At 50.5% G+C, this 17,294-nt stretch overlaps 1 long non-coding RNA gene across 1 annotated transcript; it reads left to right on the top strand.

Moving 5' to 3' along the window:
• Nucleotides 1–574: 574 nt before the first annotated feature.
• On the top strand, nt 575–16,988 carry LOC113630884 (uncharacterized). Its single transcript, XR_003437127.1, has 3 exons — nt 575–586; nt 3,628–3,634; nt 16,883–16,988. It is a non-coding gene; the product is annotated as an uncharacterized LOC113630884 (long non-coding RNA).
• The last annotated feature ends 306 nt before the right edge of the window (nt 16,989–17,294 follow it).

Raw genomic sequence — 17,294 nt, 5'->3', positions numbered from 1 at the left:
GCTTCAGTAGTTGCACTACAACGCAGGCTCAGTAGTTGTGGCTCTAGAGCTCAGCCTCAGTAGTTGTGGCGCGCGGGCTTATTTGCTCCGCGGCATGTGGTATCTTCCCGGACCAGGGCTTGAACTTGTGTCCCCTGCATTGGCAGGCAGATTCTTAACCACTGCGTCACCAGGGATTCTTTTTAAAATGTGTCTTATGTGTTGGGCTTCCTCTGCTTCTTCTGGCGACCGGCACATTCACAGAGAAATTTTATTGATCTATTTTCAAGCTTCGTAAGTTTCTCCTCATTTATCCTTTTAACAAAACTGCCCGGACACCTGCTGTAGTACTGGGTTCTGATGGAGAGCCGGCCCCTGGAGTGGAGAATCATGTAGGAGTCGGATCTAGCTCACCGTGCAGCTCCATACCTGGCTGTTGGAGGATGTGATTTATGGGGGAGTGTGCTGAGAGGCCAGAGCTGGTGTTCTGAGTTAAGAACAAGCAGATTACGACCCGCTGAGTGAGGGGACACAGCCACCCACTCGAAGGATGCGTGGAGCTCGCTCAGCATCGCGGCTCCCACCTGGGGAAGTGAAAAACCCCAGGGTTGTCTTGATTGAAGTTACAGTTTAAATACACCCACCCAAAGGAAGTCGGGTCACAAGATTTATTACTTGCAGATCCCAGAAGCAAGGGGACACTGTGACCCAGGGGAAGGGCAGTCCTCTGTCCCAGGTCACGAGCAAACAGCAGACAGAGCAGGGTAGCAAATACCTACTACTTACAAGGTGGTTAGGGCTGGGGTCACTAACTTTTCAAGGGCTGAACACTAAGTGGTTATTTTGAAAGTTGCCCCTGGAAAAGTGAAGTGGGAACTTCCGGCAGGCATCCTAAACTCACGTCCCTATCTAAATGTCCAGACTCTGGGTGTGAGCGGGGTGACCACACTGTAGAATGCCCAGACAGCAACTCTGTTGTCAGTTTCTTTTGACAGAAATCAAAAGGTGTTTTTTTTTTGTTTTTGATTTTTTGTCAGCAGCCTCTTTTCTTGTCACAGTGAGGCAGAGAGGAGGCCAGGCGTAGGGGAGCTGGGGAGGTGGCAAACATGAGCCGTGGAGTACGCCTCAAACTGATGCCACAAAGAGCCTGGAGAATGGACCCTGAGGCCCAGAGCTAGTGAGGGCGTCACTCAAATTCACTAGACCTAGACTAAATCAGACCTTAAAGACATGCACCTTCCATGTTGAGAGCTGGTCCTTCATGTGTTGAAACCAGATAATACAGAGGCTGGGGAAGTTGGACTTTTGGCTGAAGTGATGGGAAGGAAAGAAAGAGAAAGTCAATGCAAGATGAAGCTTCCCAGAGCCACAGAGCCTGCCTTCCCTCCTGGCCCCCAGGAGTGCTGGCCCCCAGACTCTGGCCGTGGACCGCGATGCCTGGCCAGGGCATGCGGCGGTGGTGACCTTGGGTGGAGAAGATCTGACCGGAACTTGCTGGAGTCGGTTAGCATCCGTGTTGGGCGGCTCCTGAATCTTACACTTTTATCAGCGCTTCCTTTTTGATCTGGGAGTAATTCTCTCCTGCTTTTCCTCTCTGTGGGTCAGGTTGTAGGTTGGCGTCCCAGAAAGCAGGCTCTGAAGGGGAGAACAGCTTGCAGGATGTTTGTTAAGAAGGCCCTGGGAGTCAGCACCTGGGCAGGGAGGGAGGCGCTGAGCTGGGATGCCAGCCGAGGGCAACCTGCAGCCTGGCCCACGGCTGGGAGTTCTGGTGCCTCAGAGTTATAGCCTTGCTCCACCCCCACCCCCAGGCATCAGGCACTGGAGAGGGGCTGCCCTGGGGGCCGTGACCTTGGGCAAGTGGCTGGCAGCTGCAGGAGTCCCCAAAGGAAAGGAACGGTCTGCCAGCCAGCGCCCCAGCAGCTGGGACAACAGTGAAGGCAAACGGGCTTCCCAGAGCCCGTCATAGGCCGGTCCCAGGGCCTGAAATCACCGGATCAAAGAGCCTCTGGTTGCAAAGAGCTCAGACTTCACAGGGCAGCAGGCAGACAGGGCAGGACACAGCCACGGTCATGTAATACAGTAATTGCTGTAATTGAAGTGGACTGAAAATGTCAGCATGGGTTTGTAAGTGTGCAGAAAGGGTTATTTACAATTACATGGGTTTTAAATTGGTTTTTAAAACAAAATATTTTGAAATTTGTTTTTCCTAAGTCTACACTCAACTACAATGCTTGTTCTATTTACAAATCTGGTAAATTAAGTCAAAATGAAATAATCACTTTCATGAGACTTTTGAATAATGTTCCATAAATTCAAGTTGAACACATTTCTCTCAGAAGAACCCAGTTTATACACTTAGCTAATTTACTAAATATTTTAAACTACATTCATATATTTAATATATCTTTTTCTCTTTAAGACCATCAAATGCCTAAGAGGGGAAACTTAGGACTAACAAGAAAAGGTTCTCAAGTGTTTCAATAACTGTAGTAAATTGATTAACTTACAAGTATCAGGCTAATAGTGACATTTTCACTAAACTTACTCAAATGATTTTAAAACTTCAATGTTAAAAATCACAGGCCTTTTAAATCAATTATTAGTTTTGTTTTCTTTAACAAATCCATTGCAAGGGAATTTTTTCAAAATATGAAGTGGTGAATTAAAAAACTGAAGAAAGAAGTAAACATTATGTGTGGACCTTATTTGCTTCTTGGTTTAAAAAAAATCTTAACAAAAAATTTTATGGCATTCATGAGACAGGAAAGTTGAACATTGACGAAATACTTGCTCTTATTAAGGAATCATTGTCACTTTCTATATACATAAGGTGCTATATGACATCTGGGATTTGTTCCCAGGGAAGCGGCTATGGAAGGGAAAGTTTGTCATGAGTTGGAAGTTGTTGGAGCTGGGGTTGGGTTCATGGGGGCTCACAGGACTATACCGTAAACACTTGTATTTGTTTGAAACTCTGCATAATAAGCAATTTTTAAAAAGTTAAATTAGGGGCTTCCCTGGTGGCGCAGTGGATGAGAATCCGCCTGCCAGTGCAAGGGTCCCAGGTTCGAGCCCTGGTCCGGGAAGATCCCACATGCCGCGGAGCAACTAGGCCCGTGCGCCATAACTACTGAGCCCCCGCTCTAGAGCCCGTGAGCCACAACTACTGAGCCCACGTGTGCCACAACTACTGAAGCCCGCACACCTAGAGCCCATGCTCCGCAACAAGAGAAGCCACCGCAATGAGAAGCCCGCGCACTGCAACGAAGAGTAGCCCCCGCTCGCTGCAACTAGAGAAAGCCCACGTGCAGCAACGAAGACCCAACGCAGCCAAAAATAAATTAATTAATTTAAAAAAATTAAATTGGAATTTTAACACCAATTTCCGAGATTCCTTAAGCGATCATATTTTCAATAAAAACCCATCAAATAACAAATTCACACATTATCCCTGTTTGTCAAACATATTCCTTAACTAATCCAAAAGCATGAGTGCCATGGATTTGCTTTGTGTTACCATCTCTTCTAAAACCACTCGGGGTTGAAAAGACATCCACTAGGCAGTGGGGCTCAACCCTGGGGATCAACATCGTTTTTAAGCCCCCCCGGGGAGTTCTAAGGGTAGGAGTCTCCTGCAGAAATTGTGAGCACTTGGGTTGCTGGGCCCTGCCCGGGAGGTTCTGAACCATGGGTCTGGGTTGGGGCCTGAGAATCTGCATTTCTCACAAGTTTGGGTGATTCTGGTGCTGCTGGCTCAGGGGCCTGCATTTAAGGATCACTGTTGCAAGGCAAGCAGATTTACTACCTAAAGAGAGTGGAAGTTACTAGGTCAATAACTGAGGTCCATTACACTGGAACTATCTCACGTAGACTGCACTTGCTTCCTGAGTGGAGAAGGAGACTGAGGCAGTATGCAACCGACCATATGGACATGTTTGGTCCTTGTTACAACTGCTATGACAATGAGGGAGGGGTGTCCTTTTTTAGTTGGGTTTCTACAATCCTTGTTCCCGTGCTCAAATCACACCCTTAACTAATTATACCTTCTGGGAAGAGTCGAGGGAAAGGGCAGATACCTTCCTTTACCCACCCAGCTTCCTTCCCTGCCTGCCTGGACTTTCCATATTTTTCTCTCTCTTAAGACATTTTAGTGTCTTCTGCTCTAGCTTGGAAGACACACAGTGCAAGTCTGTAGGGTCCTGAATTTCCTCACATTTTGTCTGACGTTGTGGCCAAAGCTCTTACATTCTATTAGTCGTATAGCTGGAGCATCTCACAGTCTGACTGGGGAATCAGGAAAGGCTTCACAGAGGAGGTGATTTCGTGCTGAGCCTCAAAGGGTGAATAGGAGTACGGCAGGTGGACAGGGAAGACAGTCTGGTGCTTTCATGATTTCTGGAATGTCAAATGGGGTGTATTGGGGGTTATAGGGGGAGGGAGGAATGTGAAAGGCTGAACAGTCAGGGGTCACGTCTTTGGAGGGGAAAAGCTAGATTTATCTTGGAGATGTTGAGGGAACTGCTGAAGAATTTTGAGCAGAAGAGTGACCCTATGAAATTTGCATGTTAGAAAGATTAACTTGGCAGCTCCATAGAGGATGGCCTGGGGATCAGACCCAGAAGCAGAAGATTTTACAAGTAGGGAGACTATTTGTGTAACAGCAATGCATGAGTACCAGTTTGGGGTGGTCTCAGGGTGGGAAGAGATGATATTATTGACAATAATAAGAGGTAGATATGTTTGCGTGCTGTGTATGTTTGTATGTATTTGTAATCTGCCTTGTCTTGAAAGGATTTAAGGTAGCTTAGATGAATGCATTAACAAAATCAAAAATAAATGTAGAAGAAAGCAGGACAAATAGGAAAACAAAATAGGAAAGATAAAATGAGGTCATGAAGGAAGTTCACTTTGGGGCATTTGGGTCCTTATGTTTGCCTGGGGTGAGACACGATTAGGCTGATTTTCTAAAATCAGTGGAAAGGGAGGCTCAGTCCATCACTTGATTCACAGAGCCCATCATATAAAAGCGCCCCAGCTGCCTGGGAGGAACACAGGGAGTGTTGGTTCTGAAAATAGAGAAATGTCTCCTAGGGAGCCTCAGAAAGAGGGGAAGGGTGATACGCCAAACAAAACCCTCAGCATCACTGAGCGAGGGGATCTTGTTTCTCCAAGAGGTGTTTCCTCCAGGTGAAGATTCAAGAATTCAGACTGAAAGATGGGTCTCTGTCACTGTCCTTCCTCTCAGTGAAGGGCCTGGTGAGGAGCTACCAGGCCAGGTTATCTGATCATCAAATATCTGTCTTGTCAAGAAAGGCGGGGTGGGGGGGGTGCCTTCCTGGAAACAAAACAAAACAAACTACAATAAACAGCAGGGAGGCTCTGGAGGATGACAGACCATAGCCAAGCAGACATGGAGGATGGTGGGCCTCCCCAGGCGCAAAGCTAAGAGTGTTGGATGAAGGACTCAGGGCGCCTCGTGATCTGGGGGAATGAGAGATCCGTTAGCAGGTTGACCAATGGCTTGGTTCAACTGGTTGGATGGTTCTGCAAAAGGTGATGAAGCAGGAGAAGTAGCTTTGGGGGTTGGGGGATGGGGAGGAAATTGTGAGTCCACTTTGGGGCCGTGTTAACTGCGATGTGCCTGGAAATACCCAGGTGGCCACGTAACCTGTTTTTTTGTGGTTTGTGGTTTAGTTTTGGTTTTCATGTGCTGTTGGTGGCATCCACCATATCCTCTTGGCCTTCCCACTAAGTCACCTGCAACTCTTGGCGTGGCCACGCATGGCTTCCTGCATCTCTCTGCCCTGGAGCGCTTCCCCCATCGCTGGAGCAGGCAGGTGGGAAGTGTTAGGACGTACTGTCCCAGGAGTGACCCTCAACCAAGAATGCACCTCTTGCCCCTCCAAGTGGACAATTCTTAGGCGTATTCCTCATGGTGTCTCTGAGGGTCCCCAGCAGGATTGAGTGCCAGTTGCCCACAGGGGTGAGTCCCTCATCCGTGAGCTCTTTCCTGGCTTTCTCCCTTCCCTGCCTCACTGCCCCACTCCTTGTGGATCTTCCTGGGATCGCTTTCCAATAAGCCACTTGCCCTCAAATCCTTATCTGAGGGCTCCCCATCGGGTCAGCTTTTTACGGGGTACCCATGCACACGAGTCAGCTCCTGAGCAGCAGAGCCTGAGGTGGGGATTCTTGTTCGTGACTTACTGGGGCAGTGCTCTCAGGAGGAGAGGAATGGGGGAAGTGGGAGAGGACAGGAGATAGAAAGCTAAGTAAGGCGGTGTTCTCAGGTAGTGACTCGTATCAGCCTGATCCCAGCAGGAGCTCTGGAGCTTAAACTGCACCACAGAGTTGGTCCCACCTTGAGGCCAGGAGGTCAGCCTTTTGTGTCTCCTGCGCAGTTGGACATCAGCTGAGGTCTGGGGAGGGGATGGGGACACTGCCTCCTCCGGCCAAGGCCCTTCCTCTTAGTCATCCTTCCAGGTCACCCTCCCAGTGGAGGCTCCCTTTGGCCTTGAGCAATTCTCCTGAACTGGAGCCGATTCTCCGTTCAGTAGACAATTCAATTCTCCTGATTTGACAGACACCTGCAGCCTCTGGCGGATAGAGGGACACCAGCATCTCGCCCTCTACAGGCCTTCTAGAGTATTACATGCTTGGTACATTTCATGTTCTGTGGTCGCTTCTGTCTGTGGACTCTGCCTGGAAGCAGTGTGAGGAGAAGGAGCTAGATAAAGCCTGATCCCTGCTCTCAGGAGCTTGCAGTCTAGGGAGGGAACCAGGAAAAAACAGTTCTCAAGCAAACGACATTTACATGGCATAAAAACAAACAGCTGTTTTTTTAATGAGCGTAACTGGGAGGTAGAGAATTTCCAGGTGGGGAAAAACCACCCTGTGAGGGTTGGTAAGGAAGCAGTATTCCAGCTGGTACTTAAATGTCATCTCAAAGGACCTTACTGACACTAAAATATCAATTAGGTTCTGTGGGGCTCAGACTGCTGTTAGAGTTTCCGTCACCAGGTATGAGCGTCATCCTCCCCCATCCTGCACACATACCACATCCTTGCTCCTAATGTAGGAATATTAGGCATTTGTCTGCGTTAGGGGAGCACAGGTTCCGGACGCGCAGGCTCAGCGGCCATGGCTCACGGGCCCAGCCGCTCCGCGGCATGTGGGATCTTCCCAGACCAGGGCACGAGCCCGCGTCCCCTGCATCGGCAGGCGGACTCTCAACCACTGCGCCACCAGGGAAGCCCTGCGTTAGTGTTTTTGTTTTGTATTAACTTGCTCTAATTTAATTTTTTCTCTTTAAAATATTGGGCTGTTCTTCTCATGTGCATTTGAGATGGCTGTGTGTGTCCTCTCCTTGGCCATCCTACCCCAGGGTCCCCTTCATAGCTGGCCTTGCTCAGCTCTCTCTCTGTACCTAAATACACATCTGCCGTGTCCTCCATGCCTTCACAGCACGGGCTAAGAATCACACCCCGGGAGGTGAGGTGGGAGCTGGGTTGTCAGTCAGCTGGGACCAGGCCCCCATCCCTCTGTTAAGAGAGGGAAATCAATGAGTAGCTTCCCGCACGCCTGCCCTCACCCACCCTCTCCCTACCTCTGCCCCGTGTGGTCTGAAATGGCCACTCCCCTACTGCCCCAAGCAACAAAGTAATAGGTTTTCCCCAACAGTGTTCAGTTCGAATTTCCTGTCTGGCTGTGAGCCACCCTGAACCAGTCCTTAATAAGGTCCACGTTTTCCATCCTGCTTAAAGACTGTGTCACAGGGGCTGCTGGCAGTCTGGGAATCTATCAGAAGAAGTAGCATCCGGCTTTAGCGGTCTCTGCTGAACCTGGGTCCTGAACCTCCCCAACTGCAGAGCCTTTGACAAGAGGGTGAACATTCTAGGAGCTGGGGAATAGGGTTGGGCTGGGAGTTCCAGGAGGGCACCGGGGTTCTTAAGGAAGAACACAGATTCAATCTCGAAGCTCCTCTCTGTTTATTTAATCTATCAAGGTTTCAATCAGCCAGCCCTAACGTGACGAGCTCCACAGACCAGAGAAAATCGTATTTCCTCTCGAGTGAATCATTCATTTCACGCAGCCCAGCTGCTACCTCAGAGCCTTCCCCAAAGGCATGGACAGTAGTGAAGCACCCTTTCCTCTCCTGTGGATGGGTTTTCCACCACTGTAAAGTGCCTAGTGACGGGCTAGGAACTTTGGGAGGAAGAAAGTTCTGAATCCACAGGCTTTGTCTTCAGAGGATCTGACACGATGGGAGGGTGACAGGTTTGGGGGGAGCTGGTTCCTCTCTCCTTAAGAAGCATTAGAAGGGAATTCCCTGGTGGTCTGGTGGTTAGGACTCTGCGCTCTCACTGCGGAGGGCCCGGGTTTGATCCCTGGTCTGGGAACTGAGGTCTCACAGTCTGTGCGGCCAAGATTTAAAAAAACAAAAGGAAGCATTAGAAGAAGGGGAGATGGCTCCCCCAGTCCTATTCTCTGTGTGGTTGTCCCTATGATCTCCCCAAAAGACAGGAGCAAAGATGGAAGGAAGGGATCTAGAATGTTCCACAGACCTAGCACAGTATAATATGCATTTTATATGTCAGGTCATTTCATCTTCTCTATGATTATTCTCATTTTTCCCGCATGGAAACTGAAGTTGCCCTGGGCCACACAGTTGGTCATGGCTGGCAGCAGATTAAAGGCATGTCCAAAGCTCAGTGTCTTTCCATCTCCACTCACTGATCAAGTGGGCGGTGGTTTATTATGCAAATGTTGTAGAACCTCACGCCAAAGTCTATGGCGCTGCTTCTCCCACTGCCAGACTACATGGGTCTGGGAAGCCAAGGAAGGGAAGGGAGGAGGTGGGCGCCCTCGCTAGCAGGCCCAGGGACCCCGCCCCCAAATGTCTTCTTCCTTTCGTAGGGTGCAGGGCCCTGCTGGCTTAGAGACTCAAATGCCAAGAGGTGTTCTACCAGGGGACACACAGTGGTACGCGGGAGAAACATGGGGCCTGCAGGCCACCTGCCTCCCTTCCGAGGTCCCCTCAGACGTGCGCAGCAGACGTAGCTCCTCTCACGTGTTCCTGTTTTGTTAACACCCGAACCAGAGCTGCCCACAGCAGGCCAGCTATAGACCTCCTCACTCACACGTCTACTCTCTATTGCAGAGGGCATGTGTGTATGATACTGGATTTAAGGCTCATAGCACCTGTGGAGGTATACGAGGCAGGTGGTACGCTTCCCTCTTTACCAAGGTGGTGGTTCTGTGATGAGCCCTCTGGGTCCCCATCAGGAAGGAAGCCTGTTTTCCCACCCGCCGGCCTCTTGAGGGTTTGCCGTAGCTGTAGAGAGCTTCCGAGGTCACAGCCTCCCAGAGCAGCCCCATCTTCATCCCCCCACGGGGTTGACTAAGGCTCCCGTGAAGGCGGCACGACAGCCCGACTTCTCCCACTTCCCGCTCCTGCTTCTGCCCTGTCCCCTCCCCAGCGGCCCTGATAAAGCTCCTGCCTGCTAACCGCCACCTCAGGGCTTGCTGCACGGGACCCCCTGCCCCTAGGGAGGCCTAGGAGGCCCAGGGAGGTGACGTCTGTGACAGGCGGAGGACCAGACGAAGCATGGGAGCCCTCTCTCCTGTTTGGCCGCTAATGGGCTGCATGATCTCGGAGAAGCCAGTGGGCCTGTCTGGACCTCAGTTTCCCCATCTGCACCCAGAGAAGGGTACGAACTGAATCATCTCAGTGGTCGACAGGTTCTAAGACCACTTGACCTTAAGGAACTCGTGAGAGAACTGTGATGGAGCCCTCAGCCTCCACGCTTTCCGGGATCTCCCCACCAACCCTGACGTTGTGGCAGGGGCTGGGGCACGGTCCCTGCAACTCCCGGAGAGACCGCCTCCTGGGCCCAATCTGGGAGCTCAGGAAATCATTCTCCCCTTTTCCACTCTCCCCCACAGGAGCTCTCCCCAGATCCCCAGCACCTTCCACCAGCTTGGCAATGCACGCACCAGGAGGGTTGTGTCAGGTTCTTGCCCCCAAGCCTGGTGTCAGCCTTTGCCCTATGTGACAAAAGGAAGGTGCTGCTCCGGGAAATGCATGGATGTATTGGGCTGGCCGAAAAGTTCGTTCGGGGTTTTCATGACATCAGATGGAAAACCCGAACGAACTTTTTGGCCACCCCAGTATTTATACCTGGGATTGGGAATACAGGTATGGATTTATGTGGTCCTTGGACTCCAAACGCCAGATGGCAGATCTCTCCCCCACCCTCCCCCATGCCCTTCTATAGACCAGAACTCCCGTCACACGGCCACCAAAGAGCTCCCGCCCACAGCCATGTCCAGCAGCCTGCAGAAATGGGACTGCCCACTTCAGCAGTCCCTGACCTGTACCCTCAGCATGCTGGTCCCTTTCTTCCCTGTCACATTAAGGGCCAATCCCTCTCCCACTCCCCCCATCCCTCCAGGGCCAGCTGGGCTGTCGTCACCCGACCTTTAGCTCTCGGCTTGTTTTTTTTTACAGCTTGAGCATGACAAATAGAGGATTAGACACAGTTGGCAATATCCCAAAAGTCCATATTGCAAATTGACCATACGCAGTGTGGTCAGCCTGTGAGCAGAACATCTGCTAGCAGCTCAGGCTGACAGGTACCAGGCTTTGGCAGGGCTCCCTGAGAGCAGGGACTGGCCCCTCTGTCACCCCAGGTGGCTCCCTGCAGCCTTTGACTCTGCAGTGCACACATCATAGACCTGCGCCGTCGGTGAATCCCTTTCTCAGCACTTTTGCACTTTGCCTCTAGGGTCAGCTTTTATGAAACCAGGGGTGCAAATCCCATCTCCCTAATCAGACAGGGCAGACAGGGGATCCCTGGGGGAAAAGGCTGTCTCTCCCCTCAGACTGGGGCTTCCTGAGGTCAGGGCAGGATGCTGGCTGTGGAGGATTCAGCCCTGAGGCCAGACAGTCAGGACCCCTGAGGAGGGCCCGTAGTCTAGCTGAGGAGACAGACTCTGAACACATACAGGCATGCTCAGTCTTATGAAAGGCAAGCATGGGTCCCCTGTGTTGGGTGACAAGGGGGTCTAAAGACATGGCTGGTGTGGAGACAATTAAGCAGACATTTTGTCTCCAGTAAAACAGCCAAGCTTCTTTGCGGAAACTGAACCCCTCTGTTGACTCAGCTGAAAACAGAGCGGTGGAGTTCTGGGTCCCACCCTGTCCCTAAGCCCCACCTTCCCTACAATCCCAGGCAGCCCGATTCTTAGGACCACACGCCTTGAACGGTGGCCACAAACCCCTTGGCGGGCCAACGGCCCAGGAAAGACCTGCCGTCCCGTCCGGTCTGTTTCCTGCATCTCTCACCTAGAACACTGAGGTCTCCTTCCAAAGACCTCGGCCCTTTCCCCGTTATTTCCCTAGTGTGTACCCTCTCCATGTGGGTCGTCTGTCCTTCAGAGGACAGACTGTCCTCAAGCAGGAGGGGCCGGCAGGGCACTTGGCTGTGGGGAAGCTATGGAAGGAGGCAGGCCCTCGAGTCTGGCTTCACCCCCTGTATTCAGGCTTTGGAGACAGTCTCGCCTCCTAAGCCCAGCTCTTCTTCTCTCCCTTGTCTACACCAGCACCTTCTCTCCCGCCCCCCTGGCTCCTGAAGGAGCAGAGTCACTGGGGACTCTGCTCCTTGGGTCTTGGCCTCATGTTGCGTCAGACCCGCCACCCTGGATGGAGCAGGCTCTCTTCTGCCCACCCTCAGAAACATCCTTACTCCTCCCCGGGTACCGTGTGCACCAACTCTTTGTTATGTTCTCAGTCGCCTTTGTCTCTGGATCAAATCGCTTTTCATTGTTTCCTAACTTCTCTGACAAGTTTTGTAAAAGTCAAGGTCCCAGGGTGTTAACAATGAGGTCAGTGGAGGGGCTCTTAACGAAGGGACGACTTACAGAGTTCTGGGCAGGATGAAAGGACACTGCTCACCCTGGTGCTGGCAACAGCAGGGAGCTGCTACCTCCCCTGGGCCTGACGGGATGAAGGGACAGAGTCACTACCAGAGCCCCAGATGGTAGCTGTAGGGAAAGAGCTACCAGCAGGGGCTGTGGCCTTCAGCAGACTGCAGCTCCAGCCAAAGTGGCCTGGCCAGGAGGGATCCCAGGTGATAAATATCTCACCTCACTTTCTGCCTTGTTTTCTGATCTCCCGCTGGTACTTCCCACTGGCTGAACCCAATTAGAAGCCCGAGGGCAAGGCACCCATTGATGTAGTCCCAGCAGGTCAGCCTCTCCAGGGCCAGAGCTGGGTGCAAAGGGGCAGGGAGTGGTCCTGGACACACAAAGGAAGAGATCAGGGCAGGTTTCTTTCTCCCCATCCTTTCCTAGTTTCCGGCCACTGGGATGTAGGGCGCTCTCCCTGGCTGGTCCATTAAATGCGTTCTTTTTCGCCTGCTGACTGTGGCAGAAGAAGCCTCACCCGCCAACCCCTGGGCTAGACCTTGGTACGTAGAGATAAGACCCGAATTCTGCTCTCCTGGAGCTCAGCGCGATTCTCCTCCCAGCAGAGGGCTCCAGCGGTGGGATTAGCCAGATGAGGAGTGGAAAGGAAAATGAACTCGTCGACTCAAACCTGCTCGTCATAACCGTCAAACCCAGATCAGCACTTCACTCCATGCTTTTCCACATGGCATTTACTCTTCCCGGCGACTTCACGCACTGTTGCGTCCTCCTGTGGACACAGAGGACGCAGCTCTGAGAGGTAGTAAGATCTGCTCTCAGTCACACAGCTCATAAGCAGCAGAAGCTCCCAAGCCCCACCGTCTGCCCCCGGTGGAGCCTGCCTTGCACTGCACATCTGCCTTGAACTATAGTGATGGGGGCTCTCACGCCACCTCCCTGCCTGCAGGCAATACGAGTGACTTGCTTTGTCTGAGCCCCCAGAACACAGCACAGAGTCTGTCAGTAAAGAAGGTTTCAGCAACCAGGCCCCAAGTACCTCTGAGCCCTTTCGAAACCACTCATGGAAAACCAGGGTTGAACTTGACACGTGAAGTCAGAACTCCCCGGTTCTTGCTGGCAACAAGACTTGGCAATGATCATATATGACCATATACAGGCTAGTCTGAATTGAATGGCAGGCCCTGGGCTTGGTGGGTTACAAAGTCTTTATAAAGCCTGGAGATCTTTGCAGGCTCATTTTACAGATGAGGAAAGGAGGTTCTGAGAGATTAAGTAAGTAGCTTGAGGCCTGGCCTCTAGCAAGTGGCAGACCCAGGACTTGAACCCCTGACCTGTTCTCCAGGCCTTGTCTCCTTCCGTGCTACCCAGCCTCCTCCTGGTGGTAGCAGGACTCTTGCATTGAGATGAGGAAAACTTTCCAAGTGGCCCATTATAATCCTCCTCTCTCCCACCACCCCCTCACCACCCCCATCCCACCCCAGCCTGTCATTCCCTCCCATCCTCCCTGCTTTCTTTCTGTCCCATTTTCTGGTATTCTGGACGCACTCAAATTCTCACAGCCTGTGCTCCAGAGAGCAGCCCCGGGCTGTACACACAGCCAGCTCTTCAAAGACACCGTTGTTCTGTCCCCTTGTGGGCAAATAAAAACAAAATGCTGCTGCTAAAAAAAAAAGGCCCATTTCACATTTCATTTTACTTGAGAAAATGGAAAATGCCAAAGAGATGCATTGAGGTCAAGCTCCCCTGGATTGTGGCTCAGAGCCTCGGCTGCGTGAACCAGCCACCTCCCTGTGCCCCGGCTGATTACTTACAGTCACTCATTTCTCTTCCCACGCCTGGCCTGAAGCACCCGTGAACACACACCCATGCATTCCTCCCCACCATCTTCATTTTACCCACACGCCAGTCACCAGAACACGAGAGACAAACAGAGGCCACTTGCTAAATCCTAGTACTTTGGCCCGGCCCCCAGACACCCATTTCTAATCACATCTTCAAGTCTTGAGTGAGGCACAGCCATAAAAGAAGAAGGGAAAACCATTCATTTATACTATACAGAGTTTCCATTTTTCTGAGGTTTTCACACAATCATCTTTTATGAGCTGTAGGAAAACCACATGTTTATACGGTTTCTCTCCCTAAGTCCCAAACATCTTAGTAACATTATCTTATGTGACACCTGGAGTTTGTGAAACACGGCCTGAACAGCCTCACATCACTTATGCAAACAGGTCTGAATTTTCCAGATGTATCCATTTCCCTCCAAGTTAGCAAAAAGCTTATTTGGAAGATATCGCCTCTCCCCCCTCCCCACCCCCCCATTCCCTTCCACCTGCGGGTAATGTTTGCTTCTAAAAAGACTCTCCATCTTTGCAGTCAGGTGGAAGCAATTTTTCTGCTTTGTTTTGCAATTCCTGATGAATATCTTTATCTACATCTCTGTTATAGAGTGGCAGAGCACTGCCTAAAATTAAATCATGAAGCCACTGCTTTTTTTCCCTCCTATCCATGCTCAGATCTGGGATCCACTTTTAACTCTTCCCACCTCTGCATCTCTTCTATTAGTTTAGCTATTAGGTCCCTCCACTTGTACTAAGTGGTTTTTAAAGCTCTTTTCATTTCCTATGGCCGCCATCCTGCTCAGACTTATAAATTCACAGATAGGCTGTTTCACTTGGCTCCCCCCGAGTCTCCTGTTTCAATTTATCTGGCACATTCTAGCCTCACAAATCTTCTTTCGATGCTCGTCACTGAAACACTACGTGTGGCTGCCCGTTATCTGTAACGGGAAGGCAAACTCAGCCTGCAGCCTGCTTTGGTTAAAGACAGCCACGCCCGTTTATTTACACACTGTGGCTGCTTCTGTAATACGACAGCAGAATTCAAAGCCTCAAATACAGTATTTACCATCCAGTGTCTGTTATAAAGTTTGCCGACCCCTGATGGATGGAATAAAATCTGTGTCCCCCAGCCCGGCACACAGGACTCTGACCTGGCATCCTCCAGCTTTCCGGCCTCGCCTGTGTGTCCATCTTCCCCAACCCCGGGCAGCAACTCCCATAAATGGTTGGCGCCTTCAACAGCCTGTTTCATGCCTCTACGGCTATTCATGCGTTCCCTCTGCCAGGAGTCCTCTTCCACGTGCCCCAACTTCTGGCAAATACGAACCAGTCATCCGAAATTCAGCTCAAGGCAGAGCTCTTCAGTGATGCCATATCTGCTCCACAACCCACCTCTGTCCCTCCTTCCCCATGAATTCAGTGCTGCTATCTTTGTGCCCCACCGACCTCTTACAAATGTTTCCCACAACATCTGCTTGTATATGTGTTGCCCCCTCTTTAGTCCGAAAGTCCCTGGAGAGCAAGTGCTGTGTCTTAATCAATTTTTTAATTCCCAGAGCCTGGTGTTGTGTCTAGAATATAGTATTCAGTACACGTTGAATGAATGAATGAATGAATGAAACATCAACCCCTAATCCCCCATCTTGTTGCTTCTCGCCATACATACTCTCTGCCTGGGCACTGACCTGCTTCACTGATTCCGGTTCTAAGCTTGTCTACTCCCTTCTGGGCTCTAGAGTCTTCTCCAGGGACAGCCCCTGCCTGCTCCTCCCACACTCATGTCCTTGACATCCCAGGTCAGGGTGGCTCTCAGTGACCCTCACCTCCTGACCTGCCGTGTGCCTTTATTGGGCATCTCTTGCCCGACTGGTGTGTACAGGTGCCGTGACTGAGGAGTCCTGAATCAGAATCCGGGCTCTGTCATTCTCTAGCTGGGTCACCCTTAGGCAAGTCAGTGGCTGAACTCTGGTTTCCTAGTCTGCAAAATGCAAGCGATTAAATGTCCTTCACTGGCTGATGTGGTGACCCTAATACACACACATTTATTCATTCAACAAATATTTATGGATTATTCATTATGTGCCAGGCAGTGAACAAGACAAAAAAGAGAGCAAACCCAATCCCTGCCCTTCTGGGGCTTACTTTCTTACTGAGGAGACAGGCCATAAACGAGACAAATTCGGTACTTAGAAGGTGAGAGGTGCTTGGGGACTGATAAATCAGCGATGGGTAGGGATTATGATATTATTAGATGACAATTTATTGAGAGGGTCTTTCCTTCTGAATCTGAACGTTTCTTTCTTATAACTCTTAGGATTCCCCCAGGTGATGCTTTATAATGTTAGCCAGTGGGGGGTAAGCATTTAATACAAGTACTAGTTAGATGAAAAAAGGAAAGAATGAGGGCTTCCCTGGTGGCGCAGTGGTTAAGAATCCACCTGCCAATGCAGGGGACACGGGTTTGAGCCCCGGTCCGGGAAGATCCCACATGCCGCGGAGTAACTAAGCCCGTGAGCCACAACTACTGAAGCCTGCATGCCTAGAGCCTGTGCTCCGTAGCAAGTGAAGCCACCGCAATGAGAAGCCCTCGCACCCACTCACTGCAACTAGAGAAAGCCCGCATGCAGCAATGAAGACTCAGTGCAGCCAAAAAATAAGTAAATAAATAAATAAAATAAACCTATTGAAAAAAGAAAAAAGGAAAGAATGAGGGAAGGAAGAAACCTGCCCTTCATCATTCCTCAGCAAATACTTCCTGAACGCTTCTGACAGCAGCCAGGAGGGCCATCCACATTCGAAGTGTTCTTTCAGGAGGATTAATTCGGTAGTACATTGTATGAGGTGGATCAGTGAGAGAGAAGCTGATTTTGGAGAAACCAGAAGTTAGGAGGCACACCCAAAACATCTGGGCTCACCCAGGCATGCAGCTGTGGGACTCAGAGAAGGACTCTGAGATTGCCTGTCGACTGAAAAAATGGCACAACCCAAAAGTTGAGAATTATGTTTTATTCAGTGGACATTCTGAGGACTTCAAGCCCAGGAGACATCCTCTCAGATAGCTCTGAGGCACTGCTCTGAAGAAGTAAGGGAGGAGCCGGGATATATAGGAGTTTTTGCAACAAAGACCAGGTAGTCAGAATTTCAAAAGGTTACTGTTAAAGGAAACCAGACACCTCAAGTTAAGGAATTTAGTGCTTTTCTACGTATGGGAAGATGCAAGAGTCTGGGCTCATTGAAATCATTCCTTTGACATGCACCTCAGCTATCTGGGTCTAGTACCCTGTGTTCTCCTATCCTGAGTCTTCTCAGGGTGCACCGTCAGGAGTCGCTGCAGTGGCTGATGGCTTGATGGCAGGCATCCTGTTTCTTTTGTTCTTCTTATTTTATTTTTAGATACTAATGGATGTATTATTTTTGTCTGTTTTTTAAAAAAATTTTATTTTATATTCGAGTAGAGTTGCTTTACAATGTTGTGTTAGTCTCAGGTATATGGACATCCTGTTTCTGTCCTGAGTTCCCACGGGGCTCAACCACAGGGCAGCTGTAATG

Source organism: Aethalodelphis obliquidens, unplaced genomic scaffold, assembly GCF_003676395.1.
Source record: "Aethalodelphis obliquidens isolate GAN/ISIS:26980383/991018 unplaced genomic scaffold, ASM367639v1 scaffold31, whole genome shotgun sequence".
Taxonomy (NCBI): domain Eukaryota; kingdom Metazoa; phylum Chordata; class Mammalia; order Artiodactyla; family Delphinidae; genus Aethalodelphis; species Aethalodelphis obliquidens.
Note: the sequence above shows the minus strand (reverse complement) of the source record. Positions and strands in the feature narration are given on the sequence as shown.